Here is a 15,603-nt window from a genome sequence, read left to right as displayed (position 1 = left end):
TCTACTCAGACAACCACATGCCAGCATCTTTCACAAAGCCGTAGCTTCGCTATGACTTCGCGTCTGGTGACTATCCAGCATCTCCTCGCTGAGAGAGAATTTTTCACAAGTTGCGATTAGGATGTCTAGACATCTACGAAAATCATCCGCATCTGTCTACCAGACAAAGTGGAAAGTCTGCTGTGGTTGGTATCTTGGAAGGGGTATCTCTCCACTAGATGCCACTATTCCAGCAATAGCGGAGTTCCTCGTGTATTTGCGGGAAGGAAAGGCGCCGTTCTGTCTCGGCGGTGAAAGGCTATCGCTCGGCCTTAAGTCTAGCCTTAGGCTCAAAGGAATGACCTTTTCTTCCTCGCTGGAACTTTCCCAACTCATACGAGCTTATGAACTTAGCTGCCCTCAGTCGGATGTGAGACCTCCTCCATGGAACGTGGTTCGGGTTTTCAGGTCTCTTAAGAGACCTCACTATGAACCATTACGCCAGAGTTCAGTTCCCCACCTAAGAGACGGTGTTCTTACTAGCTTTGGCTTCGGCCAAGCGAGTCAGTGAAGTTCATGGTCTCATATGACATCGCCCATGCAAGGGTATGGAGGGAAGGTAACGTTTAAACTCATCCCTGGGTTTGGTGCTAAGACTCAAATCAGGGGGGGCCGGGCGCTTGGTTCGACTCCTTCCGGATTTGAGTCTCCGTTCTGTAACAGATGTCCCAGACCTTCTCCTACTGTGCCCAGTAAGGAGTCTGAGGTTATATCTCAGAAGAACGGCTACGGTCTGTCCCCAGGTGCAAACATTGTTAGCACTGGGAGGATTAAGAGGAGGGTCACCAAGAACACCATCTCGGCATGGATTCGTAGGGTGATCCATCTGTCCCTGAATCCAGACCCTCCTCCGTCATGTCACCCTAGAGCACATGATGTCAGGGGCGTAGCTACGTCCCTGGCCTTCAAGAGAAATTTCTCAGTGACGCAGGTCCTTCAAGCTTGGGTGTAGAAGCATCAGTCGACCTTCACAGCCCACTACCTGCACGACGTGACCCACAGGAGGGTCGATACGTTTTCTATCGGACCTGTGGTGGCTGCGCAACAGCTGGTTTAAAACCTCAGGCTCCCTAGTGGATAAGTAGCAGAAGGTTGAGGGTATTGTTACCTGGTCTTAGTCTGCATGAATGGAAAGATTTGTCTGGCCCTTACTCTTTTCTTCATCCTCCCCTCTCTTGGGGAAAGCAGCATTCTGGGTTCTCTGCACAGCTGACTTCAAACCATTGCAGGTAAACCATGTTTCCTTGTGTTCCGAGTATTAAGATAATACTGTCACGTCCCCATACCCTGACGAGGTGGTATTGGGAGAGTCCTAGCCTAAAGTTTCCTTCAAAAGGACTACAGGTCAACTTCCTAGGACGAGTCACACTTCAGACCTTCACACACAGCTTACGTAGGCCACTGAGTCCCCGGGCATAAGCCAAAAAAGCCAGACTGGCAGGGACGTCTACCCTTCCTAATGGGTGAGTCACCCCTATTAGATAGCGTGGTTTGTATTTCAGTTACGGAACAAATGACAGATTCGTAGGTAATTTGTATTTTTCCTAACTATACAAACCTTAGCTATTTAATCAAACTTGCCCGCCACCCCTATCCCCCGTGAAGTCCTACCTCTAAGCAAAGTGAACTCAGCACTGGTGTGTGTGAGGGGGGGGGTAGAAGGCTACCCTTCTTACCCCCCCCCCCCCCCCCGCTAACTAGCGGTGGGGTAGTAAACCCTCGTTAAAATTCTAATGGCTTGTCATTTCAGCTACGCCGAAAGTAATAACCCATATTAAATAGCTAAGGTTTGTATAGTTAGGAAAAATACAAATTACCTACGAATTTGTCATTTTCATCTGGCCGGAGAAATGTCCATCAAATCTAGATCTAAAAGATATTCTTAAATCTAGACTGAGTATCTTTATAACCTTTATCTGCATCAAAGCCTTTCTTATAGGAAATGTCTGTCTGCTTACTTTGTGTCTGTTATATTTATGAAGTATTTTGATTACTCTCAGATTAGTATTACAAAGAGAGTCTAGAAGTGTTTTATCCTCTAAGGGGGAACTACAAGAAATTATCTTAGTCCAGTGATTTGTAGAAGCCAGTGAATGCAGTTGGCAGTAGAATCTTATCTTGTGTCTTTGAACCTCATCATTTGTTGTCTTCTCTCCAAGATGTTCACCTTCTCTCACTTCATGTTGCTTTGTTAACCAATTTTCAGTCTAGGAAAATCTCATCAGCCTTTAAATATGATTTTGTGGTTTTGAGAAGACTTGTCTAAAGTAAAAGTTTAAACTTGCAGCGAATGATTTCTTGTTGAACAGACAGAAGTGTCTTTTTATAGTTTATATAATATGACAGATCTATTTTAACATTATTACTGTTCTTAAAGTGTTTTATTTTATTGTTAATTACTTCTCTTTTTAGTTTATTTCTTTCCTTTTTCCCTTTCCTAACAGGGTGATTTTTTCCTGTTGGAACCCTTGATCTTATAGCGTCCTGGTTTTCCAACTAGGGTTGTAGCTTAGCTAGTAATAATAATAATAATAATAATAATAAAACCTTTTAGTGTTTTTGTGTAAACTCTTCATCACGAGAACTTTTACATTGTTTTGAGGTACAATAACTTTGTAATATATTAGAATAATTCTCATCTTGTATCTTTCAGGTACAAAACTTGCTCATCTAATACTGAATTCGGAGAGCCACAATATTCCCCGTCCTCATGTGGAAGGTTTCTGAGCACCTCAACAGGAAGAAACTCACCTTAGAGCTACTTCACCTACAGAACTTGTTAGTTGAGAGAGAATATATCAGGGTCAAGGAATCGTAGATGAGGATTATAGATGAAATAGCAGAAACTACCTTTAGTAAACAGGGTTAAACCCTGAAGATATATGTGCTATTAGACTGCAGAGAAGGTTGGAGGAGATTCACTCTGAAAAGGGTTCAGTTGGGCAAGTCTACTATATACTTTATTTTCCCTGTGCTAATACAGACATTGTTGATAAAGACTGTAGTTTCCCCTAGGAAAAAAAGGATAGTAACAGTAATACAGTATATACAAGAGTTCAATAAGCATTTGTTCCGTAACCGAAATACAAACCACGCTATTTACATGGGGTATTACTTTCGGCGTAGCTGAAATGACGAGCCATTAGAATTTTAACGAGGGTTAACTACCCTCTCGCTAGTTAGCGAGGGGCTAGGGGAGGGGTAGCTAGCTACCCCTCCCCCCTCACACACCGGTGAACTGATTCACTCCACTTTTGGCTCGGGTGATGATCAGACCTGTCTGTCTCACCCTCGCATTTTTGACAGCCTTAATTTGTTTGCTTTTTCCTACAGCTTGTGTGCTTGGAAGTTGCCCTCCATCCATCATGCGGAAGTGCCCTGGACTTCCCAACCACCCTTGTGGAACGTTCATGTCGGCGATCGAGACGGACCATCACTCCTTATGTCCATACGGTGTGAAAGGAACAATACTTGTAGTGAGTGCAGGGAGTGGTCTACCTCCGAGTGGGAAAGGTTTTCCCGGCGACATAAGGAGGAGTCTAAGCGGGACTTTCTCCTTCAAGGGCTGCCTTGAAGAAGGAAGGTTTCAAAGACACTTCTTCCGCTCCCCGAACCTCCTCCGAAGCTCCCACTCGATCGGTCTCTCGCGAGGGTCCGTCGAGTGGTAGCGTAGGCTTTTCTGTTGTTGACCAACCTAGGGGTTCGGGAGAGGGAGTTGCCTCCCATACCGAGGCATCTCCTCCTCCTCCACCTCCGGGGGAGGATTTTGATGTTGATGATTCCGTGTCTAACAATGATCTTTTGCAGCTTTGGGCTTCCTTGGGGCTTAAGGGCTCGTCCTCCAGGGAAGCCCTGTTTGACCTGATCCAGTTGGGTGCAGCTGTCAAACAGTCGCCGGTAATAGCAGAGGTATATCCTCTGTCTGTTGTCGACGTTGTTGTGGCAGAGGCTTCCGACGGGTCGGGTCAAACCCCTGCTGTTGCTGCTGATGCTGCTGAAAGCTCGGTTCCCCCCTCCGAACATCCTTTGGGGGAGGACCTGAATCCAACGGTCTCTCCTGCAGGTGATTCTCCCCCTCGGGGGAGTTCACTGACGCAGACTCCTCTTTGGAGGACCGACGATGGTGTTGCTGCCCCTCGAGGTAGTCTTCGATGTAAGGCTCACCCTCCTCCTCGCCATCGAGGCCTTCCTTCCCCTTACAAGGGGGTTAGGAGGCGCCTCTGGTTCTTCGCCTTCGACGTCTCCCGCAAAGCAGCCTCCTCGTCGTGAGCAGACCGTTACGGCCGCATCACTAGACTGCTCAGCTGATCGTTCGCGATCACCAACGCCTGCCAGACCTGCTAGCCTTCCTTCTCTGTTTGCGGATGTAGATGCGCTGTGGGCGCCTACGCACCCCGTTTTCCAACGGGCACCGGTCCCTTCGGGGCATAAAGGCTTGTCTCCCACTGAGACTTAAGTCCCTTAAGCGCCAGGTGTTACCTGCGCACCCACGTTCTCCTGCTCGCTCGCGCTGCTGAGGACCCTTCAGACTCTTCATGCCCCACATCTTCCCGCCGTAGATCTCCTGCCTGCCAGCGCTCTCCTACACGTCAGTGCTCCCCTGCCCGTCAGGGATCTCCTGTGCGCCAGCTCTCGCCTGCTCGCCAGCGCACATCTGCGCGCCCCGTTCCCGCTGCGCGCCCTGCACGCCCACGTTCTCCTGAGCGTCCACGATCACCTGCTCGCCAGCGTACGTCTGCACGTCCTGGTCCAGATGCGTGCCAGTGTACGTCCGCACGTCCTGGTCCAGATGCGCGCCAACGTTCGCCCGCGCGCCCCTGATCTCCGGATCTGGGTGCAGGCAAGCAGGCTGCTCCTTTGCCCCCTCGCCGTCGATCTCCTACGCGCCCACAGATCCCGCCCACGGGCCAGCCTTTGCCTGCGCGCCATCGCGCGCACTCTTCTGTGCTCTCTTTTGGACCTGGTCGAGCTTCTGCGCGTCCGCGCACCCACGGGAAGTCTCCGGTGCAAGCCCGCGAGCGTTTGCCCCTACGCACCACTTCACCTGCTGGTCCTGCCGCCCATCTGATAGCTCCCGACCACGCCACTACGCGTCAGCGATCTCCAACACGCCAGCAATCTCCCGCGCTCCCGCGTGATCCTTCGCCTGCGCACAAGCGCTCTCCAACGCACCCGCGCGCCCTCACATCGGATCGCCGAAGGCCTCCTGCGCGCCCACGCGCTAACTCGCCTGTTCGCAGCCGATCGCCTTCTTGGCCTACGCGCCATCACTCGCAAACGCGCCATTGCTCCCCTGCGCGCCGTCGTTCTCCCGGCCGCCAGCGCTCTCCCCTTCAACCGCGCGCATCCTCACCTGCGCACCCACGCGCTCACTCGCCTGCACATTAACGCGCCCACGCGCACACACGCCCACGCGCACACACGCCCCCTCGCCCACGCGCCTGCGCTTTCATCTCCGCTCGCGAACCCGCGATTTTACCATCGTGCGAGCTTCAGCGCGACCCCGATCGCGATTCCTGCCGGGTTTCGCAGCATGGGCAACCTTGCGAGTCCTCGGGAGCGACGCGTACTTCCAGATCATTGTCACGATCTCCTCCGCATAAGCGCAGAGCAGCGCTCTTGCAGGAGGAAGCAGATTCTTCAGAGAGGTCTAGGCAACTCCCTTCTTCTTTTCAGGCAGGCCCTGTGGTACCCACTCCTAAGGATCGCCCGATCCTCTTCCCTCCAGCGGGAGTGGCTGACACCGAGTCTGTCAGCCGTCAGCCTTGGTTCGGGTCTCTGATCAAAGCAGTCATCCAAGCTGTTAAGCCGCCCCTCGTTGATCTGGGCCTCAAACCAACGGCAGCCTCGTACCCGCTGAAGAGAAGGAGAGGAGTGGAATTCGTGGTAACTTCTCCTAGGGTCAAACTGGCTCCCAAGAAGTCCGTCAGGAAGGCCCCTTCCCCCCTCAGATGGTCTCTCCTTCCCCTGTGGACAAAGCCTTTCCGTCCTCAGGAGAGTCCAGCGAGGTGTGATATTCTCCCACGCCACCAATGGGAAGAACCCCACCTCGAGTAGGAGAATCGTCTCGTGTGGGAGCAGCAAGGAGCCCTCAGACTTCTTTATTGGAGTCCTGTATCTCTCCTAGGAGGGAGCCCAAGGACTCGAAGACTGTCCCCAAGTCTTCATCTCGGATCTGACCAGAGCCAGCTAGAACCCAGGAGAACGTCCGCGTGTCCCCCCAAGTAGAGCAGCTGGGGACAGGAGACTTTGCTGCCAGTCCACAAGGAGGAGAGCTACACGAGTCGGAGCATGCCTTCTGGCAGGTCCTGAGTCTGATGAGGCAACTCAACAGGTTTGAAGACCCGGAGACTACCCCTCGCAAAGGCAAGGATACGGTTCTGGACCAAGTCTATGGCACTCAGAAACCTCCAAAGGCCAGTGCAGCTCTGCCCTGGTCCCAGGGGGTTAAGAGCGCCAGAGACAAGGTTGAGAGCCAGCTCTCCGAACTCGCCTCCTCCAGCTGTTCCCCTGCCGGCAACAAACTCCTCCCACCTCCTCGCGTGCAGTAAAGGAGGTACTTTGGGGGAGTCTTATTTAGCTCTTCCTCTCCACCATTCTGTGGAAGAGCTCTCCAGGGGAATTTCTCTCGAGAAACTCTCCGCCCGGCAGGTGACATTCTCGGCTACAGAGATCTTGAGCCAGGAGAAGGTCGCAAAGTGTGCCATGCAGGCCACTTCGTGGCTGGATGTCTGGCTGGGGTCTCTGGGCATCCTGTTGCGATCCGAGGACGTGTCCAAGGAGAGCACCAGGAAGGCCATGGAGACTTTTCTCCTCTCGGGCACACGCACCATCGAGTTTCTGGCTCACCAAGTTTCGAACTTGTGGGCAAACTCGATCTTGAAGCGTCGTGATGCGGTGACCGAGAGGTTCCATGCGAAGGTCCCAACCGTGGATGTCTGCAGGCTCAGACACACTTCCATCCATGAAAAGAGTCTGCTTGAGCCCAAGGATGTGGAACGGACAGCTGAGTGGTGGAGGAAGTCGAATCACGATTCTCTCCTCCAAAGGGCTCTTACATCCAGACCCTACAAGCCTCCAGCACCTCAACAACAACAGCCTCGTCAGTCTAGGACATCGAAACCGGATCCGGCAGCAAAGGCAAATTTGTCCAAACAGCAGACCTTTCCTGTCAAGGACAGGAAGGGCTGGAAGTCCTCCAGGGGAGGCAAGAATCCTGGAGGGAGCGGCCGAGGCCACAAACGCTAGGATTGGCAATCCCCCTGAGTGTCCACCAGTGGAGGGATGCCTGCAGAGTTGCGTGTTCGGGTGGCAGCAACTCGGGGCCGATTCCTGGACGATCTCTGTGATCAGCCAAGGATATCGCGTCCCGTTCACGACATCTCTTCCTCCTCTGACAGCGAATCCAGTGTCGTTGAGCTCCTATGCCATGGGATCGGCAAAGGGGCTAGCACTTCGGGCAGAAGTCGAGACCGTGCTCAAGAAGGATGCTCTTCAAGAGGTCGTCGACGGCTCCCCAGGCTTCTTCAGTCGACTCTTTCTTGTAAAGAAGGCGTCTGGAGGCTGGAGACCCGTCATCGACCTCTCAGCTCTGAACAAGTTTGTCAAACAAACTCCGTTCAGCATGGAGACAGCAGAGCTGGTCAGACTTGTAGTGAGACCGCAAGACTTCATGTGCACACTGGATCCCAATCCATCCATCTTCCAGGAAGTACTTGAGATTCAGCATAGACAACAAGATCTACCAGTTCAAGGTGCTGTGTTTCGGTCTCTCCACAGCACCACAGGTGTTCACCCTGATATCTTCGTGGGCACACAGGATCGGCATCCGTCTCCTTCGCTATCTGGACGACTGGCTGATCCTGGCAGACTCGGAGTCGACCCTTCTTCGACACCAATACAAGCTTTTGGGACTTTGCCAAGATCTAGGGTTCATGGTAAATCTTGAGAAGTCTTCTCTGCTTCTATCTCAACGACTGGTATATCTAGGCATGATATTGGACACCGATCTCCTCAAAGCCTTTCCATCAGACGACAGGATAGCAAGGCTGAGGAGGGTCGCAGAACCTTTCCTCAGACGGGAAGAGCTTCCCTCCCAATCTTGGTTACGTCTTCTAGGTCACCTGTCCTCCCTGGCTCGTCTAGTTCCAAACGGCCGCCTCAGGATGAGATCCCTACAATGGCGGCACAAGTCCCAGTGGAGTCAAGGCCACGATTCCCCGGACTTTCTGGTCCCCATAGGGCCTGCGGAACGGACAGACCTGCAGTGGTGGTTGACCGACGGAAACCTTCGAAAGGGAGTGGATCTCCTCGTCCTCCCCCCGGATTTGATGCTGTTCTCGGACGTGTCAAAAGAAGGGTGGGGGGCCCACGTTCTGAACCACAGGATCTCAGGCCGGTGGTCAGAATCAGAAAAGTACCTTCACATCAATCTGCTAGAGATGAAGGCCGTATATTTGGCCCTTCAACAGTTCCAACAGACCCTAGCGGGCCACTCTGTGGTGGTGATGAGTGACAACACCACATTAGTGGCTTATATCAACAAGCAGGGAGGTACCTTTTCACAACAGCTATCCATCTTGCAGTAGAGATTCTGAGATGGGCCGAAGTCCACTCGATACCACTATCGGCTCGCTTCATTCTGGGCAAAAGGAATGTGCTTGCCGACAGTCTGAGCAGAGCTTCGCAGATAGTGAGTACCGAGTGGTCTTTGGATCCTCTAGTAGCCAACAAAGTCCTGACTTTGTGGGGTTCCCTGACAGTGGACTTGTTCGCGACAGCCTTGAATTTCAAGCTGCCGCTGTACTACTCCCCATTCCCGGACCCCAAGGCACTCTGGCAAGATGCCTTCCATTAACGGTGAGACAACATCGACTTTTACGCCTTCCCACCGTTCTGTCTGTCTGTCTGATGAGAAGGGTGCTCAACAAGACCAGACTATCGGTCAACCTGTCGATGACTTGATAGCTCCGCTATGGCATCATGCAGAGTGGTTCCCGGACCTTCTGCAGCTCCTGACGGAACTCCCGAGAGAACTTCCCCCACGACACGAGCTACTCAAACAACCACACTGCAACATCTTCCACAAAGGCGTAGCTTCGCTTTAGCTTCACGCCTGGAGACTATCCAGCATCTCCTCACTGAGAGAGGCTTTTCGCAACAAGTTGCGGAGAGGATGTCTCGACTCCTGCGAAAGTCATCTGCAGGGGTCTAACAGGCGAAATGGAGAGTCTTCTGTGGTTGGTGTCGTGGGAGGGGTATCTCTCCCCTCGATGCCACTATTCCAGCAATAGCGGAGTTTCTTGTATATTTGCGGGAGGAAATGCGCCTTTCGGTCTCGGCGGTGAAAGGCTATCGCTCAGCCTTAAGCCTGGCTTTCAGGCTGAAAGGATTGGACATTTCTTCTTCGCTGGAACTTTCCTTGCTCATACGAAGCTACGAACTTACCTGCCCTCAGTCGGAAGTGAGACCTCCTCCATGGAACGTGGTTCGGGTTCTCAGGGCTCTTAAGAGACCTCCGTTCGAAACATTACGCCAGGCTTCTGATTGTCACCTGACTTGGAAGACGGTGTTCCTGCTCGCTCTAGCTTCTGCCAAGCGTGTCAGTGAACTTCATGGTCTCTCGTACGAAGTCGCCCATTCAAGGGGATGGGGAGAGGTAACGTTCAGGTTCGTCCCTGAGTTTGTTGCCAAGACTCAAAATCCTGGGGTTCCGGACCCACGGTTCGACTCCTTCAGGGTTTCGAGTCTTCGTTCTTTAACAGATGACCCAGACCATCTCCTACTATGCCCAGTAAGGAGTCTGAGGCGTTATCTTAGAAGAACAGCTGCAGTCCGTCATCGCGTGCAAGCCCTGTTTGTGAGCACGGGAAGGACGAAGAGTAGGGTCACCAAGAATACCATTTCAGCTTGGATTCAAAGGGTCATCCATCATTCCCTGAATCCAGATCCTCCTCCGTCATGTCGCCCTAGAGCACATGATGTCAGAGGCATCGCAACGGCCCTGGCATTCAAGAGAAACTTCTCTGTGACGCAGGTGCTACAAGCTGGGGTCTGGAAGCGTCAAACAACCTTCACAGCCCACTACCTGCAGGACGTGACCCACAGGAGCCTTGATACGTTCTCTATCGGCCCTGTGGTAGCTGCACAACAGCTGGTCTAACCTCAGGCTCCTTAATGGACAGGTAGCAGAAGGTTGAGGGCATTGTTACCCAGTTTTAAACTGCATGAATGTAAAATTATGTCTGGCCCTTACTCTTTTCTTCATCCTCCCCTCTCTTGGGGAAAGCAGTATCCTGGGTTTTCTGCATAGCTGATCTTAAACCACTGCAGGTAAACCATGCTTCCTTGTGCTCCTAGTATTAAGTATAATACTGTCGCGTCCCCCATACCCTGACGAGGTGGTATTGGGAACATCCTAACCAAGATTTCCATCTAAAGGACTTCAGGTCAACTTTCCTAGGACAAGTCACACTTATTTCCTTCACACACAAGCTTATGTAGGCTGCACGTTCCTTGCAGAGCAAGGAATTTGCAAGGTGCAGGGACACTTTTTCTCGAGTGCTGCTCACTCGGATTCTGAGTCCCCGGGCAAAGCCAAAGCCAGTAAGGCTGGGACTTTCCACCCTACCTAATGGTTAAGTCACACCATGTAAATAGCGTGGTTTGTATTCCGGTTACGTAACAAATGACAAATTCGGAGATAATTTGTATTTTTCCTAACCATTCAAACCTTAGCTATTTACACATATTTGCCCGCCAGCCCTGTCCCCCATGAAGTCCTACCTCTAGCAAAGTGAATCAGTTCACTGGTGTGTGAGGGGGGAGGGGTAGCTAGCTACCCCTTCCCTACCCCCCTCGCTAATTAGCAAGAGAGTAGTTAACCCTCGTTAAAAATCTAATGGCTCGTCATTTCAGCTACGCCGAAAGTAATACAGCATGTAAATAGTTAAGGTTTGTATGGTTAGGAAAAATACAAATTATCTCCAAATTTGTCATATTTATTTACTTTTGCCCCAAAATACCATTCAGTTTTTATCAAGTTTATCAAGCATTATGTCTCAATGAAGACTTGTGATGGTTCTTGTGTCATTAGTGTGTGTGTGCAGTCGATCAATGTAGTATGGTTGGGGTTTTGAAGAGTCAAGTCATAACTGGTTCTTAATAGAGTAAATAAAGATTCTAAACACGAAGGTATACATTGCAGATATGTCTGTGAAAAGCTCTTGTAGGTTAGTATCCTATTATTGTAGATCCTTTTTGAAAGTGAATCCTTTTGACTTTGTTTTCTAACACCAGATGAATTGCATGGCCAGTTGTCTGTCAGGTGTTGAGGTTGGTTGAAAATTGAGGCTTGTCTTTGTCAAAGAAGTCAGACGGTTAGTTGAACAAACATTGACTAATAGTATGTGCTAGAAGTTGGGAAACGGAAAGCCTTTTCTATTGGATTTGAGTTACGTTCTGTCTGGTCACTTCTTCCATCTTAAATCTTTTCTTTAAGTTTTGTTAAATTTTCCATCGCCTGCTAAGGAATCTTCAGAGATATTCTGTCGTTGACACGACATAAGAATAGCACACACAGGTACTGATTATCGCTCTTTCAAAAGTCAGGAAAAGACAACTCCGTATTAGGAAATTAATATCTTTCTTTTAGTAAAGAACATTTCCTATATAGGACTCTTGAAGGACTAGACCATTTTCCCCAATTGCAAGGGCACTACTGCATTACCCGTCCAAATGTGTTAACGTTTGTGTGAAATATCCTGTTCACATTAATTATTTCCTGGCAGATCTCCCTACACTTATGTTGTTCCACTGGATACCATTCACTTAGACATGTTATTGTTTAACTTGAGTTGCTTTTATTTCAATTCTCAGAGAATTTGGTCCAGCATTTGTTAATATCTGCAAAGAATGTCAATTAGATATCCACAGAAAATAATTCGCTACTGAATAGTTTAGTTATATTGGTACAGAACTTTCCTGCTTCTTTGTAGCACTACAAACATCTTCTTCCCTAATTTAATTCAAACATTTGAGCTCATTTAATTATCTGTGCAATCACTAAAGGCTGTTTTATGAGTCTTCCTCTTTGCTTACTCTTTAGGTCCTCAAATTAATGTATCTTTTTCACTATTGGTGTCTGCAAACTACTTATCCAGGGGACCTGAAACTTCAGACTGATGCACTGAATTGTCTAATGAAATTTCTGTGTAAGGTTTGATTGCAAAGTATTCAACTTGCAACATTTTGAAACGGAAGTTACAAGACTCCGCTTTGTGTAAAGGATTCACATGTTAACAATTTCATTTATGATTCTTTTATAGGTTTACATATTTTACATTATGTTGAATGAACACATTGTCCAACTGAAGGATTGTGAGATATCCCACACTTAATGCATCCAACACTAGCATGCACCGAAAGCTCCATCTTAGATTACCCTTTGCCTAAATACAGTACTTACACCCCATACCATAAGACAGGCTCTCATCCTGCGGTTTGTTTGAGGCCATAAAACCTTTCAAACACATCGCACACTTTGTCTAGCACCCTTATTACTAATTTGTATTCATAAGACCCTTTTAGAAATATCAATCCTTATTAATGGTCTTTCATTTTTGGTTGTTAATAATCATATGTGAATCACAAGCCATTATGTTATCAAACTTTCACGTAAGCTGAACTTAGAAATGTATGTGTCAGTCATATATTGAAGACTTCAGGTTAGCTTAAAAGTCAAATCTTTTCAATACCAACATCCAAGATTCGTTTGTAACATTTGAACATTCTGAGAATTATTGTCAATTTGTATTTTATTTCTTGAAGGTTTGCCAGATTGAATCCTGTTTTGCAAAAAGTGTTAGTGAACAAACATTAATAAGAGCATTGATTTTAAGGTTATGACGTAAATAAAACATTGTTTTTATATTTATTTACCTTTGTAGTGAAGAAAATTGTTGTTTTTACTGTGCCATGACAATATCATGAAACTGGTTTCCTTTGCAGGTAGAGAATTTGGTGTTTATATCTTTGGTTTTAACTTGTGAAATGAGATGTTGTTCTGTGATGTTATATTTTCTTTTATTGTTAGGTTAGGGATAGAAATATAGACTCTAAGTTTAAAGACTGTATAACCTTCTCTTTTGGGTCATTGGGAAGAATCTTTGTTGTCTTGGTGATTTGGTGCAAGAACTCTTCCAACTAGATTCATGAATAACATATCAGGAAATATTGTAAAATAGAATTTCCTCTGTAGGAGAAGTGAATTTAGTTTTCAAGGATTTTCTTTTGAATATTCCAGTTACAATTCAATTTTAAAACTTGTAGTTCAATGTATGTGAATATTGTGAAATAGAGGCTATGTTTCAAAACTCCTTGATTAAGTTAGTTTTAGAAATAGCAGAAGTTCCTTAGATTTTATAAGGGAGTTTAAAGTTCCTAGGAGTAGTTTTGATAACTTGATATTTAGTAGACTTTTGTCTGGTGTTCTGTTTAAGGAAAGAAATTGTTCATTATGTTGTGTTAACTGTTTCCTTCTCTGTTGAGCCATAATACTTTCTTCTCTCTCTCTTTTCCTATATATCTTTTTCATGAGGATTCCCAGAAAATTTACACTTTTCTTCAATTTTTTTTATTATCGTAATTTTTCTTCTATTTTGTTTAGTGATGATCATTCCCATCTATCATATTCTACTCTGTGGTTCACCTTTGGCCTTCATTACTATATGCTGTAGTCTGTGGACCTCCTTCTCACTGATTGATATCGGCCTCTTCTGTTCTATGACATTTTTAAATCAACTTTGTTAAGGAAATTTATTGTGTCTAGGGTCAACACATCGATAATTTCTGTCGTCTGCTCTTCCAATTGCATTCTAGATGTGAACCTTTTGTATAGTTATACTTTCAACCTGTTGGACGAATCTTTGTCATCATCTTCAGTGTAAATGTTTCTATGTCCTCTATATTTCCTATGTGGTTCGACTTGAAATGATAGCTCTTGTTTTTCTGTATCCGAGTTCCTTGTAGGTCTGTATTTATATCAATCCTCTTTTTCCATGATTTCTGATTTCTTGAGCCTTTTCACAGGCCTACGTCCTGCCATTCCCATATCTACAGATTTCATAAGAAACTCCCAGTCATTTCAAGAGTATAAAGTCGTGATTTCATCTTGTACCAAACTGGATGCTATAAAATTTTGTAATATCACCAACGTGGATTTTTTAGTTCGACAAAACTTTAGTCAGAATAGTACAGTATCTGTATGTGTATAGTTATAGGCTCTTGCAAAAAGTGTTTCTTTTAATTGTATTTTTAGTTGGAAAACTGTTCCAAGGCAGACCAGTTTATTACCGTACACTTTTATAGGCTGTTGAAAAGTTGAGGTCATTTGTAGTTTTGTTCTTCTGTTAATAGTGTCGGATTATTTTTCCTTTTGGTCCAAGTGTCTCTTTTCAATTGTTTCATCGAAGAGTTTCATGAAAAATTGTCAAATGGCAAAATGAAGGTCTAGATAAACCATGGTTTTAACATTTAATCTTATTTTTGGGAAAGAGTTTATGAATAATTGTATCTAGAGGCAGTTAGTCATGAGAGTATACTGTATATTGAAAAACATGAACTAATTATTTGGTTGTCCTTTAGGAGTTTGCAAGGTGAGGAAGAAACTACACAATTGGTTCTTGTTTTCTGTTTGCATATTGCAATCTTAACTGGTTTTGACAAAACTGATGGATTTGTTGCACTGATGTGTAACTGCATTTGCCTTACATTGGTCTCCTGCATTTGCCTTACATTGGTCTCCTGCATTTACCTTACATTGGTCTTCTGCATTTGCCTTACATTGGTCTCCAATGCAAATGGACAAAGTTGTGGTGTACAGTATGTTGGGATCGATTATAGTTAGTATTTTTTCTTCAATATTTCATTTGATTCCTAAGGATGGGCGAGTGATGCTTTTTCTACATTGTCTTTTGCGGCCTTTAAACTTTGTCTCTTTACACCTTGAACGATGGTTTTTCTCTCTGCCGTTTTCTGACAATATGAAGATGTCACTTCTTGAGATGACTTTGTCTTTTAGCACAAAGGGATGACTTGGTAGTTTGAGTCCTTTGAGGTCCCTTTATGGACGTGGGATCACTTACAGTGAGAATATTTTCATTATTTGAGCTGGAATAAATTCAGTTACTCTCCCAAGAATCCATTCTTTATCTGATATGACATTGCCTTCCTTCCTGCATTACTTTCAATAAGTAAGAAATAAGCTTCTCATGAACCTCTTTACCTGATTTGCACAACATGACCCTTTTTAGCATCATTTCCTGTTGCACTTTGGTCTTCTGTTGTCCTTTGGGATCTGATTTGTGTAACTTTTTTTTCTTTTGTTGATTTTCTCTGGTCAAATTATTGCTCCTTTGAACAAATTGGCCATAGAACAGCAGTTGTCAGTTTCTTACAAATCTCAAGGTATTTTTTAATATCTATAAATTTATCTTTCTTTATTCTTTACTTTTTGTGGGTTGTGCTGCTTTCGTTCTGGGTCTGGTCTCTTGGGCTTGTAGCCAT

At 46.6% G+C, this 15,603-nt stretch overlaps 3 long non-coding RNA genes across 4 annotated transcripts in view; 2 read left to right on the top strand and 1 right to left on the bottom strand.

Moving 5' to 3' along the window:
• LOC137618702 (uncharacterized) overlaps positions 1-3,131 on the top strand; it is a 47,015-nt gene extending 43,884 nt beyond the window's left edge. Inside the window, exon 3 of the long non-coding RNA XR_011039804.1 lies at positions 2,693-3,131. This is a non-coding gene — a long non-coding RNA (uncharacterized lncRNA). The remainder of the gene's footprint in view (positions 1-2,692) is intronic.
• LOC137618699 (uncharacterized) overlaps positions 1-15,603 on the top strand; it is a 375,124-nt gene that overhangs the window by 73,295 nt on the left and 286,226 nt on the right. The gene's annotated exons all lie outside the window — the stretch shown is intronic.
• Positions 1-15,603, bottom strand: part of LOC137618703 (uncharacterized) — a 313,464-nt gene that overhangs the window by 235,948 nt on the left and 61,913 nt on the right. The window lies entirely within an intron of this gene.

This window comes from Palaemon carinicauda, chromosome 25, assembly GCF_036898095.1.
Source record: "Palaemon carinicauda isolate YSFRI2023 chromosome 25, ASM3689809v2, whole genome shotgun sequence".
Classification (NCBI taxonomy): Eukaryota; Metazoa; Arthropoda; class Malacostraca; order Decapoda; family Palaemonidae; genus Palaemon; species Palaemon carinicauda.
The sequence above is the reverse complement of the archived record's forward strand: the minus strand, read 5'-3'. Positions and strand labels throughout refer to the sequence as shown.